The sequence below is a fragment of the Cryptomeria japonica genome, chromosome 3 (genome assembly GCF_030272615.1).
Source record: "Cryptomeria japonica chromosome 3, Sugi_1.0, whole genome shotgun sequence".
In the NCBI taxonomy this organism is placed as follows: domain Eukaryota; kingdom Viridiplantae; phylum Streptophyta; class Pinopsida; order Cupressales; family Cupressaceae; genus Cryptomeria; species Cryptomeria japonica.
In genome coordinates, this window is record NC_081407.1 from 27032446 (window position 1) to 27053232 (window position 20787).

The following is a 20787-nucleotide window of genomic DNA, read 5'->3' on the forward strand; positions in this document are numbered from 1 at the left end:
ATACATATATTATTGCACCTAGTCATTTGTATTTTATTGTACATACATGCTCATCATTTATATTGGTATTAATTACATTATGTAGTAACTTGCATGTATATCTTATTTTACTCTTGTAGGGCACAAGCAGCATGAGTGCGGGTTGTGTGATTTAGGATCTGGTAGTGTAGTTGGAGACAAGGGAAAGTTAATTGAATGCAAATATGATTGAATGAATAGTTTAAATAACTTATAGTGATTATACACGTCTAGACATAGATTGATAGTTTCATATACTTGTTGTGTATATGTACAGAGAATTCTTGGCTTCACATCCTTGTTGACTACACCCGGTATACCTGAAGATGAAGAAGAAGAAGAGATGCCTCGAGCACATGTGTGTTTTTTTGTTTTGTTTTTAGTAGATATAATTTGTTATTATCAATGACAATTATATGGTAACTTGTATCAATGCCATGTTTGTGAACATATGTAGGTTGTGTATGAAAATATTGAAAACATATCTCCTCTACTAAAGACATACATCAAGAGTCTTACAAAGCCAAAGAGAAAACGTGGAGATGAGGTAAACAAGAATAATTCAATTATAGTTCATTTTTATGTTAAATTTTTTAATGTGAATTATATAATATAACTAATCTTAATCGTGGTTACCAGTGCGGCGAAGATCGATTTTGATTATCCATCAACAACTTAGGATGTTATAGATAGTTTTGGGATGTTTACATGTCTAGTTGGCATGTATATTTTGTATATAGACATACATTCACATATATAGACATACATTTTGTTTGAGTTGGCATGTATGCCATATTTGTGTATGGACATACACTTGTAATCATTTGACATTTTCATATATACAAAAGTTGATATTTGATCATATAAATTGTTACTCATATGTGCATGGTGTTATCATGGAAATATTTAATCTACATTCCAATAATTAACAGTGGTTAATAATGGTTATTTAATGAACAATACAATTCATTTCATTTCATCATAACTGTTGTTTGTATAATGAACAATACAATTCATTTAATGAACAATACAATACAATTCATTTAATGAACAATACAATACAATTCATTTAATGAACATTACAATTCATTTAATGAACATTACAATTCATTTAATGAACATTTTAATTCATGAACGATATAATTCATTATTACCATATGCATGCTCCTATTTCCCTCCCCCCCCACTCGGTCGAACGCTCGGGATCATACCCTACCGACGTCGTCCCTTGAGCACCCTAAGTGCTAAAAATTATCAAACTTTGATGGGCACTAACTTGGAATCCATGGAACCTATGAATGATCCATTTGAACCTATGGGGCCATGAGAGGGGTCCCTAAAAAAGCCTATCTTGGTTTTTCAAGTTTCTGTATGGTTTTATTAGGGTAGCATTTTTTGGCTGGCAAAAAAACTGTCAGTCTCATTCAATTGAATGTTGTCGCGTGGCCAATTTATCGTTCTGCTCATCATGGTAACGAATTGTTGGCTCTGACATGTCCAGTTAGGAATTAGTACCCTATGCATGCTCCTATTTTTCCCCCCCACTTGGTCGAACTCTCGGGGTCATACCCTACCGGTGTCGTCCCTTGAGCACCCTAAGTGCTAAAAATTGTCAAAATTTGATGGGCCCTAACTCAGAATCAGTGGCACCTGCAAACAATCCATTTGAACCTACGGGTCCATGAGAGGGGTACCTACAAAAGCCTATCTCAGTTTTTCAATTTTCCCTACGGTTTTATTAGGACAACATTTTTTCAGTTGGTGAAAAAATCGTCAGTCTCATTCAATCGAATGTTGTCGCGTGGCCAATTTCTCATTCTGCTCGTCGTGATAATGAACTGTCGGATTTGACATGTCTAGTTAGGTATATTTACCCTATGCATGCTCCTATTTTCTCCCCCCACTCGGTCGAACTCTTGGGATTATACCCTACCGACGTCGTCCCTTGAGCACCCTAAGTGCTAAAAATTGTCAAACTTTGACGAGCCCTAACTCGGAATCCATGGCAACTGTAAACAATCCATTTGAACCTACGGGTCCATGAGAGGGTTCCCTACAAAATCCTATCTTGGTTTTAAAATTTCCCTACGGTTTTATTAGGGCAGCATTTTTTCGGTTGGCGAAAAAATCGTCAGTCTCATTCAATCAAATGTTGTCATGTGGACAATTTCTCATTCTGCTCATCGTGATAACAAACTGTTGGCTCTAAAATATCCAGTTAGGCATTATTACCCTATGCATTCTCGTATTTTTCCCCCCACTCAGTCGAACTATTGGGGTCATACCCTACTGACGTCGTCCCTTGAGCACCCTAAGTGCTAAAAATTGTCAAACTTTGACGGACCCTAACTCAGAATCTGTGGCACCTAAGAACAATCCATTTGAACCTATGGGTCTACAAGAGGGGTCCCTACAAAATCCTATCTCATTTTTTCAATTTTCCTTGTGGTTTTATTAGGGCAGCATTTTTTTGGTTGGCAAAAAAATCGTCAGTCTCATTCAATCGAATGTTGTCGCGTGGCCAATTTCTTGTTCTGCTCGTCATGATAATGAACCATTGGCTCAGACATGTCCACTTAGGCATTATTACCCTATGCATGCTCCTATTCCCCCCCCCCACTCAGTCGAACGCTTGGGGTCATACCCTAGCGGCGTCGTCCCTTGGGCACCTTAAGTGCTAAAAATTATAAAACTTTGACAGGCCCTAACTCAGAATCCATGGCACTTGCGAACAATTTGTTTGAACCTATGGGTCCATGAGAGGGGTCCCTACAAAATCCTATCTCGGTTTTTCAATTTTCCCTACGGTTTTATTGGGGCAGCATTGTTTCGGTTGGTGAAATAATTGTCACTCATTCAATTGAATGTTGTCGCGTGGCCAATTTCCCATTCTTCTCATCCTGATAATGAACCATCATCTCAGACATGTCTAGTTACGCATTATTATCCTATGCATTCTCCTATTTTCCCCCCCCCACTCGATCGAACACTCGGGGTCATACCCTACCGGCATCCTCCCTTGAGCACCCTAAGTGCTAAAAATTGTCAAACTTTGACGGGCCCTAACTTGGAATCCGTGGCACCTACAAATGATCCGTTTGAACCTATGAGTCCATGAGAGGGGTCCCTACAAAAGCCTAGCTCAGTTTTTCAATTTTCCCTAGGGTTTTATTAGGGAAGCATTTTTTCGGTTGGCAAAAAAATCGTCAATCTCATTCAATCGAATATTGTTGCGTGGCCAATTTCTCATTTTGCTCATCATGATAACGAACCATATTTTTATAATGTCTAGTTAGGCATTATTACCTGATTCATGCTCCTATTCCCCCCCCCCCCACTAGATCGAACGCTCGGGGTCATACCCTACCGGTGTCATCCCTTGAGCACGCTAAGTGCTAAAAATTGTCACAAACTTTGATGGGCCCTAACTCAGAATGCATGGCACCTACAAATGATCCATTTGAACCTACGGGTCCATGAGAGGGGTCCCTATTAAATCCTATCTCAATTTTTGAATTTTCCCTATGGTTTTATTAGGGTAGCATTTTTTTGGTTGACAAAAAAATCGCCAGTCTCATTCAATCGAATGTTGTCACATGGCCAATTTCTCATTTTGCTCGTCGTGATAATGAACCATCATCTCAAACATGTCCAGTTAGGCATTATTACCCTATGCATGCTCCTATTTTCCCCCCCCACTCGGTCAAACTCTTGAGGTCATACCCTACCGGCATCATCCCTTGAGCACCATAAGTGCTAAAAATTGTCAAATTTTGACGGGCCCTAACTTAGAATCTATGGCACCTACAAATGATCCATTTGAACCTACGGGGATAAAAGAGGGGTCCCTACATAATCCTATCTCGGTTTTTCAGATTTCCCTACGGTTTTATTAGGGAAGCATTTTTTCAGTTGGCAAAAAATCACCAGTCTCATTAAATGAAAAATATAGATAAACAAGCATTACACTGTAGACACATAATGATCATCAATATTTCCATGTATTGTATACACATAATTACCATTACACTTGCATGTGACATCCATGAAGGGATATGCAAACATTATTTTTTTCATTATCAATACATCTACACCAATGTACTCATGTACAAATACATTGTATATCATCAATATAACTAAACCAATTTTCTCATGGACATTGTATATCATCATAACAAAGTTACATAAATTCACATCCATTTACAAATACAACATCCCACTTCATCTGCATCAGACATCCTCATGTCCTAAGAGAAAAGCTTACTTACAACAATGCTTGCATATAAATGAAGACCAAAATAAGCAACCTTTTTATGTGGGATGAATGTGCTACAAGAAATAAATTATAACACAATACAAATTATTTTGTCAAATTATAAATAGATCATTTGAAACATTTTTAAGACATACAAGATTGTATAATTACGAAACTTACTAGTTTCTCTGCAAAGTATACAAGCATAAGTGTGAAGAAAGATGCATGTTGATTAAAGCCCTTCTCACTGCATTTGTCTGTATGGTTGAAGACGATGGTAGATATGGTCATTTCTAAATAGCAATACATTCACTTGACTTAGTGTTTATGCACAAAATTTAATCTCATTAATTCACAAAGGAATATGTACCATCACCAAGAGTAAATGAGTCAACGGTGAATGATCTAGCATGAACCTATATTTTTAAGAATTGTTAGTCTACACATAAAATGCATGGATGAACGTAAAGGATTTATGATAATTACTTCAACTGAAATGCATGATAATAAATGAAAAGGTGGGATTATATACCATAAAAATATATCCCTTTGAATTATATCAAGAGAACCCACTATGTTGATGCAAAAATCATAATGCGATACTATTGTATATCATCAAAAAAGACCTGCATGAGCATCAAGGTTTTGCGATAATTATATCATCAAAAATTGTCAAATAGTGTTGTCTAATAACACAAATTGTAAAGCTCATCAAATGCATGATAATAAGTCATGTTGCAAAAATATGTCCCTTCCAATTATATCGAGTGTACCCACTATGTGCATGCAAAAACTGTGTAGCCAAAAAAAAATGTTCATCAATAGACCTGCATTTTGAACACAACCTTAATATACATGTAACAAACTTGAACATTAATGTTTAATGATCATTGTTTGAAATGAAATACATGATAAAAAAATAAGGCACCATTAAAGACCTACTACTCAAGTATGCCTGAAGGGTCATCTCTTTGCTTAAGAGTATCCAGTATTGCTTCATGATCAGCAGTAGTCACTATCCATAGCTCTTTGGTCTTCAATTTTTCTTTATGCTTCAATAACTTGACATTTGTAGCTATAATAAGGTGTGAATATATTAGAATGGTTTTATGTCTCTCATAGTCTTCAAATGCAGGTATGTCATTCTTTCTAATCATGTATATTCACAACCAAGTTCCCACAACAACAACTGAACCTGTAGGATATGTGAACCCGTCATCATTTGTCACTAGTTGTGTTAGCTTCTATTTTCCCTGTACACATCGAGCCAACCAATATTTTGATCTCCTCTTCATTCCCTTGCAGTGCAACAACTGCAAAAAATATGTCCGGGCTATACAAGATCTGATAGATGGTCATACTCAAGTGAACTTTCCATGTCATTGTTTGACAAGGATATTGTTTGAGATAAAGGAGTTAGATATTGGGGAACCCATGTATCAACCCACTCACTTGACTCGCATTGATCCCAATCACACCAAACATAACTCTGACAAAAACAAGCTAATGCTTGTGTCCAAATGGTCCATGTACTTGCATCTGAGCTGAGAAATGAATGCATCTTTGAAGAATCTTTAATTGTTTGACAATCCAATCTGTATCCCATTGTGCTCTCCTCAACCAACCAAAAGAATCTGGTCACTGTTGAATCAAGAGTACCTCCATGTGACAATGTTGAAATACACCAATCAACAATAGAATGTGCATCAAAGATATTTGCACCAGAAATCCTCAATTGCTCCTTAACTAGATCTCTCTTCAAACATGCACTTGCTCCATCATGCTCCCCCTTCCCATGCCCTGCCTCAAAAAAACACAAAGTATGAGGTATACGTCTCTCTACATGCATTCTAATAAACCAATAAAACATAGGGGAATTATTGAATTGATCTGTATAGTTATCTCACCATATGATATGTCAATCAATTGCAATATCTTTCTCATGAAAGAACTCAAAAAAATTCTTGAAAGAATGTTGCACATACTCAGAGGAGTGTGATCTATCATCACTCATATAAAAATGATACTCGCTAATTATCTTCTTGTCCTCTTATGTACTATCAGGAGCATGTCTATATGTAATGTGAACAAAAATAGCAATCTAGATTGAATTGTAGTAGTGAGATTGTACCTCATTCCGTGGTTGCAATGTATAGTTTCTTTACAAAATCAACCACCGATACAATAGTGCCTATTGGGAAAGAGTTCTTACACATCTTGAACTGTTGATCCAACCACTGAGACCTATGGGTGTGCCTTTCATACTTATAGAAAAGATTTTCCTTAAAATCCAAAATAAAATCAGCAACACTCACTTCTCTTGAGGCTAATTCACATCTAGAACCTTCACCTCCACTCTTAAAAGTATATTTCAGTGTCTCATATCTTTTTTTCTCAACATAATTCTTTCCAAACTCGTGTTCGTTGCCCTCATGAAAACATGAAACAAACTTTGACAAGCCACCACATTCTGAGCACTTCTCATTCAAACAATCATTTCTATAGAAATAGTAGCCATCATCTCTAGGGCATAAAAATAGATTTTGCAAGTCTCTTGATGATCTTGGAAATAGCATTGCACCACACTCCTGCAACATCTCATTAGTATGCATTGTAGAAAGAATATGGCATAAAAGTTCATGGTACATTGAAAACTCCACATGGTACTTGCAACAACAAGTATTACGAATCTTAAGAGGAACACAATAAAATGGCTTCAAAGATTCAAAGGCCCTTTGTGATATTTTCAAAGTTGGATGTACTTCACAATTTTTTGTACAACATTGTTTGGCTTGATTCCAAGGAATGTTTGGGATGCGCTGTGTGGTCTCGGTTGCCAATTCCTAATTTCAAAATGTCTCTTACATTGGGTGACACTCTAGAATTAGAGTGCTAAAATTGTTGAATCTCCTCCTTCACATTGTCAGCCAACTTTCTATCAACACGTGGAAGCCTCCCACCTAAAGCCCGTGTATCATGTTGAAGTGGATAGTCAAGTCTTTGTCTTTGTGCAAGTGCTCTATCCAAAGTTTTATGGTTTATGTTAAAATAAACACAAGTTTGTCTCATTTGATGAGCCTTTTTGAATTGATGGCTTACTAAGGAGGTTGTAATCACTCTTCGAGTGGCTCTCTTATCTCTTTCTTTGGTATTCTTTCCAATAGAATTGCGAGCGTCAAATAGATTTTTGGCAATAATAGAATTTCTCTCCATCTTCTTGTTCATACAAATCTTCAATTTGTTTAGCGATGGTCTCATCTTCATCATCTTTAGCAATTGAACAAAGATTTGGCATTGCTCGGTCAATGTCTTATTGCTAAAATTTTGGTCGAAAAGTTGTGTAGCCCATAACTGAACGGTTCTTGTTGACCTCTTTCCTTCAAGATTCGCAATAATGTTCTCATCAATTTCAAGTAACCATTTTGGGGTTCTTAAAGGTCTTGTATTTCAAATTTTTCTTTCATCCATGAGAGGGTCTTCATTTCTAAAGTAATTAGGTGTTACATAATGTTCACTTGGTTGAGCAATTCCACCTTCAATGTCAAAGTTTTCCACATTTTCGCCTCCAATGTCAAAATTTTCCACATGTTCATCTCCTATGTCAAAATTTTCTACGTTTTCACCTTCAATATCAAAAATTTCATATTTACACCAAAATTATGGACACCTCCATTGTCAACTCCCAAATTTTCACTTTCCATTCTCACATCATGTTGAGCATTTTCATTATCACTTTCAACATTTTCAACATATTCGAAATTTTCACTTTCAAAATCTACATTTTTCTTTCAATAACTTGTTCAACATTTTCAAATTCAATTTCCTCTTCACTTGAAGTAACATTAGCAATATTTAACATACCTTGTCTTCTCCTCCTATGACCTTCTCTATCTCTTTCTCTATACACTTCAATTTGGTCATTTGAAAGTATTCTTTTGCGTTTAGACTTCTGACGACTACTACTCCCCATTTACCTCCACAAAGATGCTCCTAAATTATTGACAATGTAAGATTTGACTTTAAGAATCTAGCAAAAGCACAAATTTGACTCAACCTGTCTGAAAACCCATAATCGTCGACATAAAACAGAATGTGAAGATTGTGGGCTGTTGGAATCCACAAAATGGCCCACAACGCTCTTTTTTATTTACAAAAATTGGATATCCAATAAAATTGGATATCGATTATATTGGATATCCGATTTTAATGTATAAATTTGTGGTCCCAAAATTTTTTCCCGTTGCCATCATTTTTTTTACTATTGCCACATTAATGGCAGTGACAGAAACAAATCTCTGATAAAATCTGATATCTGATTTTATTACTCATATTTTTAGAGAGAGAGAGATTATGGGAGAGAGAGATAGAGAGAGAGAGAGAGAGAGAGAGCATGACCCCTTAGGACACCATATGATCCATAACAACACAATTTGGTGTCTTAAGGGATCATATGGTGTCCTAAGGGGTCGTAGGACACAACACTAATACATTTGGACTAGATTTCTGACTGGGGTTTCCTATGGAGAAGGTATATTGTGGCCAAATTTGATTTTTTTTTGAATAAATGCCTGAATTCGTCGTAATTTTGATGGCAATTTGCCATTTTGTTTTGACGAAGAAGGCATTAGCAATTAGAATTTTCTTTTTTTCAAAAAAAGTGCTTGAGTTCATCGTAATTCCGACGACAACAACCATTACTTAAAAAAAAAGAAGAGGGGAATTCATTTGTGCATTGCAATCCTCCGTAGGCATCTGTGATGTCTTCAACCCCCAAGAACATCAAACCTACATCAAAGGCATTTGTGGCATTGCTTGCAATCCCATGCAGGAGGTAGATTCAAATTGCCCTAGTTTTTAATTTCATGTTGCAAAAAATATACATGTGGTGGTTAATTTCCATAGTTTTTAATGCAAATTGGTCAATCTCGTAAAACCATAGAACTATGATTGAGGAGTGAGTGTTCAATTTTGTCGTAGCAATCCCTTCCTCTCATATACACGCATGTTGATTGTTCACATGAGATCACATCTCTTTGCAGAATCATATCAAACAATTCGTGAGCCTTGTCCATGTTTCCACATTTTGCATACATGTCAAGCAGGGCACTTGCAAGTACAACACCTAACAAAATTCCTCTATCCGTTATGCTTTGATGGATGTCCATACCCTTTTCCAAAGCTCCCATTTTTGCACAGGCAGGGAGGATGCTGGCAAAGGTTGTGGAATTTGGCTTTATTCCTGCTAATTTCATTTTCTTGAAAGTGTCTAAAGCCTTTTAGACAAATCCATTTTGTGCATATCCAACAATCATTGCAGTCCATGAGACAACATTTCTTTCAGGCATTCTATCAAACACATTGCTAGATTACAAACACATTCCTAGATGTGACCCGGTTAAGGGATTTCCCTCAAATTTGTTAGGATCTTCACTTTGTTAAAAGTGACTTTGTTAAAGGATTTCAAACACTCAATCAGAATGTCACCTTGTTAGAGGGTTTACATATAAGACTATTAAGTCCACTCGGTTAAGAGATTTTCTGTCACTTTCACAAAATAACAGTAATAAAAATCTATCTGCAACTTCACATCTAAAATACTAAAGCAGATTCTTATTTGTTTAATACAATTTAGACATAAAACTAATCTTGTCTATCTGTTGGGCTTCTATACTATGTTATTCAAACAGGTCTTCAAGCTTTTGTGCTCGGTAATCACTATGTAGCATCCTTGTGCATACACTTTCCCACATACATTGTTTATCAACAGTTTCCTATTTATAAACAATTAGGTAACCACTTAATCTCCTTGATCACATTTCCCATGATCAATTATAGCCATCAGATCTTCAATCTTGTCTAGGTTCAATGCATCTTTTGATCTAAAAACATTTTACCCCACCTTGGAACTTGCATACTAGTCTTGGAACTTGTGCCAGGGTATTGCGGTTCAATCTGAGTTGTAGATCTTCATGCTGACTTTTCATTGCCTTAGATTCGTTAACAAACTTCTTCTACGACTTACCAATCATATAATCTGCTCCAACTCAGCAACTTCCTTCATTAAATACTGCATGTAAACATTTAATGCATTCTGTTATAGCTTGGTTACAACTCGGTGAATACTAAACTTCACTCGATAGACATTCCACCTTCATTAACCGATAGCGATAACCTTAGGGTTTACCGACTAGGTTCTTTGCCTGATAACATAGTATAGTGTTAACCTTTAAACTTTACAACATATGTATGATGTTAAAACAATCTAAAACATCATGATCTCATCATTGTCTGACTCATTGAATACCTCTTACTCTATGCTTCTCACTTATTTTGATCAGATTATCAAAATTTACATGACAAAACCTTTCATGCCATAACCAGGTATCATCAATCTTTGCATGCAAACACTTATTCTGAGTTGAGTCAAGGTGAAATGTGTTACCTTTTGTTTGTGTCCCTGTAGCAGCTAACTTTGCATTCTTGTCATGAACTTTGACAATTCCTTTCTGAAATTCTATTCGGTAACCTGTGTTGTTTAGCTGTGCTACACTCAACAAATTGTATTTCAAACCTTCAACCCAATAAAAATCATTGCATCTTGCATTATCAAGAAGTGTTATAGATCCTTTACCTCTTACTGGACATGGTGCATCATATCCAAATCTAACATAGCCTCCATCATAATCTTCTAATATAACAAACTTGTGTTTATCTCCTGTCATATGATGTGAGTATCCACTATCTATAATCCAAGAATCATTAGTGTTTATGTGAGATATTAAGTCTTTTTCTTCATACCTTTCTTCATCTGAGCCATCCTTGATAGCCACATAAACTACTTCCTCTGTATCAGTCTCATCTGATTTATCATCATTAGATTCCTCATCAACTATTAGGCATGTCTTTCTATCTCTTCTATTGAAGTCTCGGTGTCCTCTGTAATGATTATCTTTCTATCTGTTATCTTGGTAATCTCTCTTTTTAGTAAAATCTTTGTCAGGACAGTTAGAAGCCATGTGTCCTATCTTATCACAATTGAAACATTTCAAAGGTAGTTTTCCTTTATACTTACCTTTGCCTCTCGGTAACCTTTTGGCTAATAGTGCTTCAAACTCTTCTTGCTTTCTGATTTCCTCATATAGTTTGTGTACTTCTTCCATGTTGTCCAAAATCTTTCACTTGCTCCACTGTGATCTCCTTCAGAGTACTTATACTTTCTTTCATTGTAATCATTAGATTCATCAAGATCAAAGGAACTAAATGCAGATTCAACTTTATTTACCGAAGATCTACTGTTATCAAAATTACTTAACTCAAATGCATGTAGCTTACCAATAGTAGCATGTAAAGACTCGGATTGCATAAGCTGGTAGAAGGGTTCTCAACAACTTACTTGTTATATCCTTTTCTTCAATAGTTCCACCCGCTCCTTTGATTTGATTGACAATCTCCTTTAGTCTTGTACTGTATTGAGTTATGTTCTCACCTTCATTCATCCTCATAGATTCAAGTTGTCCTCTCATACTATCTACTTTTTCTCTTTGAACATATTCATCTCCTCCATATACTAATATGAGCTTATCCCACATTGCCTTTGCATCATTGCAGCCTTCTAGTTCATTAAACTCTGAATCGGTCAATGCAGATGTTATTTCAATCATTGCTTGAATATGTTCTTGCTTTGCCCTTATCTCTTCCATAGTCAATGGATAGGTGCTCAGTGCAACAAAATCATTCTCCAGATAGTATACAACATATTCTCCAACTCCTGATAGATGTAGCTTCATCCTTTTCTACCATGTAGAGAAACTTGACTTGTTCAGCTTCGGTGCATCCCTCTTATACATCTTTGGATCTTTAACTCAAGTGCCTTTAAAATTTCCTTCTGAAGTCCAAAGCTCTGATACTAATTGATAGTTCTGATACTTAATATAAGTACAGATCCAATAGCCAACAAGATGAGAGGAGGGGGGGTGAATCATACAAACTTAATCATCCATAAAAACATCAGATTCAACCTCGGTAACATATATATCAGTCATATAACAAAAACTATTAATAATGCAAACTCAAAAGCATATGAACAATATAAACCTCATAACACCAGATTTAACGTGGAAACCCAAATAGGGAAAAACCACTGTGGGATTTTGGACCCACTAAGAAATATAATCTTCTAAAGTATGCTCAGTTAAAAGAAAATCCTGTTAAAGATTACAAACACATTGCTAGATGTGGCCCGGTTAAGGGATTTCCCTCAGATCTGTTAGGATCTTCACTTTGTTAGAAGTGACTCTATTAAAGGATTTCAAACACTCAATCAAAATGTCACCTTGCTAGAGGGTTTACATATAAGACTGTTAAGTCCACTCGGTTAAGATATTTTATGTCACTTTCACAAAATAACAGTAATAAAAATCTATAGGCAACTTCACATCTAAAATACTAAAGTAGATTCTTATTTGTTCAATACAATCTAGACATAGAACTAATCTTGTCTATCTGCTAGGCTTCTATACTCTATTATTCAAATGGGTCTTCAAGCTTTTGTGCTCGGTAATCACTATGTAGCATCCTTGTGCATACACTTGCCCACATACATTGTTTATCAACAGTTTCCTATTTATAAACAATTAGGTAACTGCTTAATCTCCTTGATCACATTTCCCATGATCAATTATAGCCATCAGATCTTCAATCTTGTCCAGGTTCAATGGATCTTTCGATCTAAAAATGTTTTACCCCACCTTGGAACTTGCATACTAGTCTTGGAACTTCTGCCAAGGTATTGTGGTTCAATCTGAGTTGTAGATCTTCATGCTGACTTTTCATTGCCTTAGATTCGTTAACAAACTTCTTCCATGACTTACCAATCATTTAATCCGCTCCAGCTCATCAGCTTCCTTCATTAAATACCGCATATAAACATTTAATGCATTATGTTATAGCTCGGTTACAACTCGGTAACAACTCGGTGAATACTAAACTTCACTCGATAGAAATTCCGCCTTCATTAACCGATAGTGATAACCTTAGGGTTTACCAACTAGGTTCTTTGCTTGATAACATAGTATAGTATTAACCTTTACACTTTACAACATATGTATGATGTTAAAACAATCTAAAACATCATGATCTCATCATTGTCTGACTCGGTAGTAGTTTCCCATTGAATACCTCATTCATCCCCTTATTCATCAGATTCTTTCCTATGTCTTTTACTGACATCTTTATAATCTTCATATCATACTTCTCAAGATATGGCAACATCATACTAAATTAGAAAATCAAATTCTTGACATCAATGACAAAATAATAATATCAAGACAGTAAAACATCTTTAATCGGTTATATCCATAATCATCAACAACCTTCTCAATATCCTTAAGAAATGCCAACAATCTTTCATTGTCTGTTATAATGCAATATTGCCAACAGTTTATGCTTCCACATTTTGCATACATGTCTAATAGAGTAGTTGCAACTACATCTAACAAAATTCCTCTATCTTTTATGCTTTGATGGATGTCCATACCTTGTTCCAAAGCTCCCATTTTGGCACAGGCTGGGAGTACACTAGCAAATGTAAGTAAAGAAATGCAATGATCAGCTCCAAAGACATCAAACCACTACTAACAAAACTGAGAGTCTAAAATATGATAGGGAATAGTGTGAGCTGTCCTGAAATAAAATATTTTATTTTCAATTTCAACTAAAACATAATTACTCGGCCATTTAATGTTATTAATAAGTGTTTAATTTATGAAAGAGATAAGTGGTTGGCCACAAGTACATGAGTTACTAAATGCACACAAATAAGTGAATTTTATATTCAAAACTATGTACAATGAATTCAATTCTTATCCATTAGTCATTTATGTTTGCAATAAGTATTTTTCTTTGTTTTTCTTAATCTTTATTCATAGTTATGTGTATATTTCACATTCTATAATTAGGATATCAATTGCTATGGCTGAACACTAGCATGATGTTTGTGTTGTGGTATAGATGCATGGAAACATAATTATGGGATTGTTATATTATAGAGATCATAAATCTAGATATCGCATATTAGGTCTAGATCTTCTTGGATTGAGTCTAAAGTTGACATATAGTCATAAAGCCATTATTAGCAGATCTATCCATTTCTAGTAAAGACAATTGAGAAAGTCATTTTTATATTGAGAGTTTCTTATCTATTTATCTATTGATCATTATTAAGCCATAATATTTAGGTCTATTTATCTCTCTTGCAAAACCCGCAAGTGTCCTAGATTGTCCCTACTACTCACTCTTCAATGAAATAGTGGAGTTCTAAAGATTTGTTGCACAAGATGGTGTTGAATGTATCAACAAGGCTAGCATGGAAGGCATGCTCAAGCTTCCACTTGTACAACTTACAAAAAATGATTTGTTGATAGAAGAAATTCTTGAAATAGGGATACAATCGAAAGACAAGTAAGTACATACAAACCTCCTCAGTTGAAAGTAGAATCTGTGTATAAAAAGAGTACATTGAGTCCCAATCCATAAACCCAATAAAGATATCGATGGAGACTTAATTGGATGTAGCATGTCGCACCAAAGTTGTTAGAGTATGCTAAGCTAGTACATATTGTTTCCTAAAGCCACATTAGTATTTTACCCAGATCATTATCTACCAAAACTAAATATAGTAATCCTTTTGAGGATTCATTTCATGGTGCTAGTTCTTCATTTAGTTCCACTTCTTGTTGGAGAAAAGAACAATTATTTCTTGAGGTAGATGAATATCCCATCAACAAAGAACAAGACCCTTTCTAGAATATAACAAATTCTACTCCAACAAAAGATCATGGGGGTTTCACTAGAGATATTGAATAAGAGATAGACTTCTACTGCTGCATTAAAAGCATTGGCATGTTCTTCATTTATTGATGTAGACTCTCTGTGATGCCACCACAACCGACAAAGGTGTAAAAAGTTGTTTGCAATGCATGGATTTTTAGGATTGTCTTTTGAGAAAACAGAATTAAAGTATGGAAGCAAGATCTACCAGCTCTTGAGGGAATCTTGATGAAAAATAACTGTAAAATATTTGGGCGAGCTTATATGCAAAAACTCATGCTTCCTGATGGGTTTATGTATAGAAATAAGCCTGAATTAAGTGGTAAAGGGGCTTCTAGAAACAAGAGGGATAGAGAGGTAGTGGAAGTGAAAACTTCTGGTGTTGTGTCTGCTCCATCTCAGAATGGGAATGGCGAAGGTGTTGTAAGAGGAGCTGAGAAGGGTGTTGGAAGAAGTGGGGATGTTTACATTCCCCCATTTAATCTAGCTCAAATGATGAAAGATGTGGAAGACAAGAGCAGTGTGGAATACCAGTGCATGACATGGGATGCCCTTCAGAAGAGTATCAATGGGTTAGTAAACAAGGTAAATGCATCTAACATCAAGAACATCATTCCAGAGTTGTTTCTAGAGAATCTCATCCATGGGAGGGGTTTATTTTGTAGGTCTTGTATGAAATCCGAAATGGCATCCCCTGGATTTACAGATGTTTTTTTTGCATTGGTTGCTGTGGTAAATACAAAATTTCCTGAAGTTAGCAATCTGCTTTTGCGAAGAATTATTTTGTAGCTTAAGAGGGCATACAAACACCATGACAAGCACATGTTGATAGCAGCAACCAAATTCATAGCTTATTTAGGGAATCAACAAGTTGCACATGAGGTCATTTCCTTGGAACTTCTCACCCTTTTACTAGAGGACCCCACAGATGACAGTGTAGAGGTTGTTGTTGGGTTCGTGAAAGAATGTGGTTCTTTGTTGCAAGACCTTTCACCCAAAGGTCTCTATGGGATTTTTGAAAAATTTAGAGGTATTCTCCATGAGGTGGAAATTGACAAACGAGTATAGTTTTTAATTGAAGGCCTTTTTGCAATTCACAAAGCTAAGTTTGAGGGTCATCCAACTGTGCGTCTAGAATTGGACCTTGTAGAGCAAGAAGATCAATTAACACATGAAGTTTTCCTAGAAGATGAACTTGATCAAGAAGCTGGTTTGGATGTTTTCAAGCCAGATCCTGATTTCTTAGAGCATGAGGCAACCTATGAAAAACTAAAGAAATATATCCTTGGAGATGCTTCTTCAGATGAAGCAGAAGGGGAGAATGATTTAGGTGATGATTTAGATGATGATGATGAAGAGGAAGGTGAGGAAGCACTAAGAATACAGGATGAGACAGAGACAAACTTGGTCAATTTAAGATGTACAATTTATTTGACAATCATGTCAAGTGTTAACTTGGCATAGATGCTCTTCCATGGAATTTTCTTGCTTATATACGTCTGATAGAGGAAGATACTACTTCCTCTTCCCATATTTTTATAAATATTCTCTTCCAGGAGCTGGCAGAGCGGCTTGGTATATTGCTTCTTAATGAAAGGTTGAATGATCCAACAATGTAGGAGTCTTTTGATTCAATTTTTCCAAAGGAAAATCCCAAAAATTCACGGTTTTCTATCAATTTCATTACTTCTATTGGTCTTGGTGGTATCATTGAGAGTTTACGTGAGTATATGAACAATATGCCAAGGCTTGTAATGCAGTAGCCAAAGTCTATTCCTGAGTTAGATTAATCTACCTCTAATGACGATTCTTCTAATTCATCAAGTTCGTCAGATTCTGATACATCAGACTCAGATTCTAAGAGTGAAACTGATAGTGAGAGCTGTAAGGAGTCACCAAGAAAGAAAAATAATTCAAAGCATGACAATGAGTATGAAAAAACAAGAAGAAAGAAAAGGGCGAGGGCATGTGACTCAGAGGATGGAAGTGATAGTGAAAAAATTAGAAGGAAAAAGAAAAGGAATTAAAAATATTTCTAGTCAATTATTCAAGGGTCGAGTAGACACCATTTTCCTAGACTGTGACAAACAAAAGAATCACTCCCAAGTGCTTTGGTTTTATAACAGATGATTATAAGATGCTACAATGTTGTCTTATGTATTTTAATAGCCACGGGTTTTAGAGTTATGTACTTGACAGGTAATGGATAAATAGTGTTAGGAGGAGAAAATATTGAAGGCCAAGTGTAGATTGTGATAATACTAGATCAATGAATCCTGTTATTTATTGAGTATTTCTTGTTTTCCATGTTCTGAGATGTACCATAAGAAAACTAGAAATATAAATTCAATAAGATTCTTTGTGCTTGGATATTACTTTGAAAATGTCTTCTGTATCTCCCCATGGATTTGGGTATATGCTACTGCCTGGGTTTTGTCTCTTTACTGTCTCCTTGATGTCAAATGCTATCCATGAGCATACATATGTGTAACGTCATAAATTGTACACACTTGCTAAAGCAGTACAATTTCACACCTAGTTTAGCACCCGCCTTGGCGCAGTTGCATTTTGCATTGCATTTCCCCTTTAGCACTTAATTAATCAAATTAATTAGGTCTAAAGGTTCTATTTCATTATCTTCCACATCATAAAGTCGAGCCCTTTCATTAAAGCGTTCCCCTTTCATTTTATTCCTCCAATACATCATCTAATCAAAAACCCTAATTAGGCCCTATTCTGAGCTTGGGGGCTTGATTTCGGGGGTCAAAACATCTCGAAATCACCTGTAACTTTGGGATTCTCTCTAAAATCATCATATCTGACGGCCCTGAAAATTTGGTGAAAAGTTACCGGGAGCATGGTGCCCGGAGTGCACACGGTCCCGGACATTTTTCTCGAAATTTTAGGAGCACGATCCAATCATAAAATAAAGCTTAACCCCAAGAAATTGGCAGGATATTCAATCTCTAGGTCGGCCAAAAGTTGGAATTAAGACCTAGGGTTTCATACATAAGAGCCCTCTTTCTTCATTAGAAAGGATCCGAATTTTGTTTACAGGAACCTCATATGCAGCGAAAGAGCAGATCTTTGAAGACCTCAACCACTCTCAACATTCATCCTCCAAGCATTCATCAAATCCATTCATTCACTTAGGGCTTTGAAGGCATTGAAGAGCAATAAGGGATCACCGACTGAAGATTGGCTTGTACCCCTCCCTTGGGGTTGGGTATGATTTCATGTTGCTTTCATGTCTTTGCATAAGCCTCATTATGTCACTTACATTAATGCTTTAGATCACTTGGAATCTTGATTTGGAGCATTTACATTGTCATTCACAAGCAATTAGGGTTTACATTCTAGGTTGCTCTAGTTTGCTTACTTGCATTTTAGATCTTGCACACACACAAGGTCTGCACACACATTACTTTTACAATACAACTTGGCTATTCGTGGAGGTGGAAATCACCGAAGCGGGGGTCTGACTAAGGCAAAACCCTATATAGCCACCCAAACACCTTTTTCAGATATAAGTGCAGATTTCGGGATTCAGACGACGCCGCAAGTTGCAGATCCGAAAGAAGCAGACGGAGACGGAACCACACACCAAGTTTCAGAGCAGAAGACCAGGACAGGGGCGTGGGGCACCCTAGTCCTACCAGGACAGGGGCGCTAGGCACCCTGGTCCCTGGGACAGGGGTGCTGGGCGCCCTGGTCCTCTTGACAGATAGCAATTTTTAGCAGTTCGGACAGTTTTCCAGGTTGCAAAGTGGCAGTTTCAGGTGCAGTTTCAGGTGCAGAATTAGGACAGTGGTGCCCATGCCCCCATCCTGAACATTTTCACTCAGATTTTGTCTCCGGGTACGCATCTGCATTCTTGTCTTGTCCTTATGTTTGCAGCTTTCCATTGTTTAAGTTCAATTCTGCAATCTTGTTATTAGTTCATACTTGCATTTTGGGGTTAGGAATTGAACTTGCATAATCTTACCTTTCAATTACAACAAAGGAATAGAAACCCTAATAGGTAGCCCATGGCTCTCTCTTTCACCAAAAAGAAGTAGCCAATTGTGCGATACCTCTAGGCTCTTTTGTATTCCGTAATGTGCGACAAATGGTAGGATTAGGACATGTTAGCCTAGTCTCGCTTTTTCCCCCACACATTTTGGTGAACCCGACGTGAATCTATCATTGCTTCCTCTTGCATTGCATTTGTTAGATCTAGATCTATATTTAGTGTGTTTCATTTAAGTTTCATTTCATAAGAAGAAAAAAAAAAGAAGAAAAGAGTGTGTTTCTTTGTTTCTTTGCATTGTGTGTCTAAGTTTTAAGTTTTATGCAACTTTTATTTCAAAATGTCCGATTTCTATTTGCAAGATGTTCATATTTATGATGATGTATGCAATTATGTTGATTCTGAGTATAGCCAAGATGAATTAGATGAAGCTTTAGATGAGTTTTTGAATCCTAAAGAGGCCAAACCTTCATTTTACCAAAAACTCATAAACCTTGTTACTATGCCGTTTCGTTGTGATGAGAAAGATAAGTTGAATGATTCCTCTCAAGGGTACATTCCTATCAACTCTTCCACTGAATCTAGTAACATGGTTGTTTTCAATAATCCCCTCTATGAGGAGATGCCTCCTTTTGAATCAAAAGATAAACCTTTTAATAGATATGATCATGCTTTGTTGGATGATGCTCTTGATGACTTTGTGGCTTTATCGAAATCTCTAAACAAGAACAAAACTTCTAAATTAGTTAACATGATAAACCTGAATGAGCATAATAAGCCTCTCTTTGAAGTCCAAGGTGCTTGTCCTTCTCCCACCTTTCAAGTTCCTAAATCACCTCTCCTTACTGTCCAAGGAGGGTATGATTCCTTTATTACTCCAAATAAACCTATCATCACTGTGCAAGGAAGAAAACCTATAAGTCCTTATAATTATGCCAAGCAATTAACTAGAGAGAGTTATCATTCGGTTTCCCATACTTATCATACTAGAAATAATAGGCAACCTAATCCTCCTCCGGTTACTCCGGTTTCTCTTCCTAATCCTCAACCAACTCTTCCGCAAGCTCCGTGTATTTCACAAGTTCTTGGCAAGGAATATGATCTCATAGAACAACTTAAAGCTACCCCTGCTAAGATATTCCTTTGGGATTTGATTCAAACTTCTTCTGCTCATCACGGAATGTGACAAGATGCTTTGAAAGATTTGAATGTTCCTCCATCGAATACATCTAGTAATATAGTGTCTTTGGTTAACTCTATGATGAATCCTAAAGCTCATATTGTGTTTACTCAAGATGAGTTGCCCACTAGTGAAATTCAACATCAATATGATCCCTTGATGATTGTGGTTATCATAAATGATACTGCTATAAGACGAACACTAGTAGATAATGGCTCTGGTCTTAATGTGTGTAGCATTAATCTCTTGCATAAGATGAATGTGGATACATCCCTAATTGAGCCTGACTCTCATCCTATTCGAGGCTTTGATAATGTGGCTAAAACTTCATTAGGTATTATCACCTTACCCGTCACAGTGGGGCCTGTTACTTTGCCTACTCCTATCCATGTTATGTTGGGAAATCTAACATACAACTTGCTATTAGGGAGACCTTGGATTCACAATATGCAAGCTATCCCCTCTACATTGCATAGACAAGTTAAATTTATTTATAAC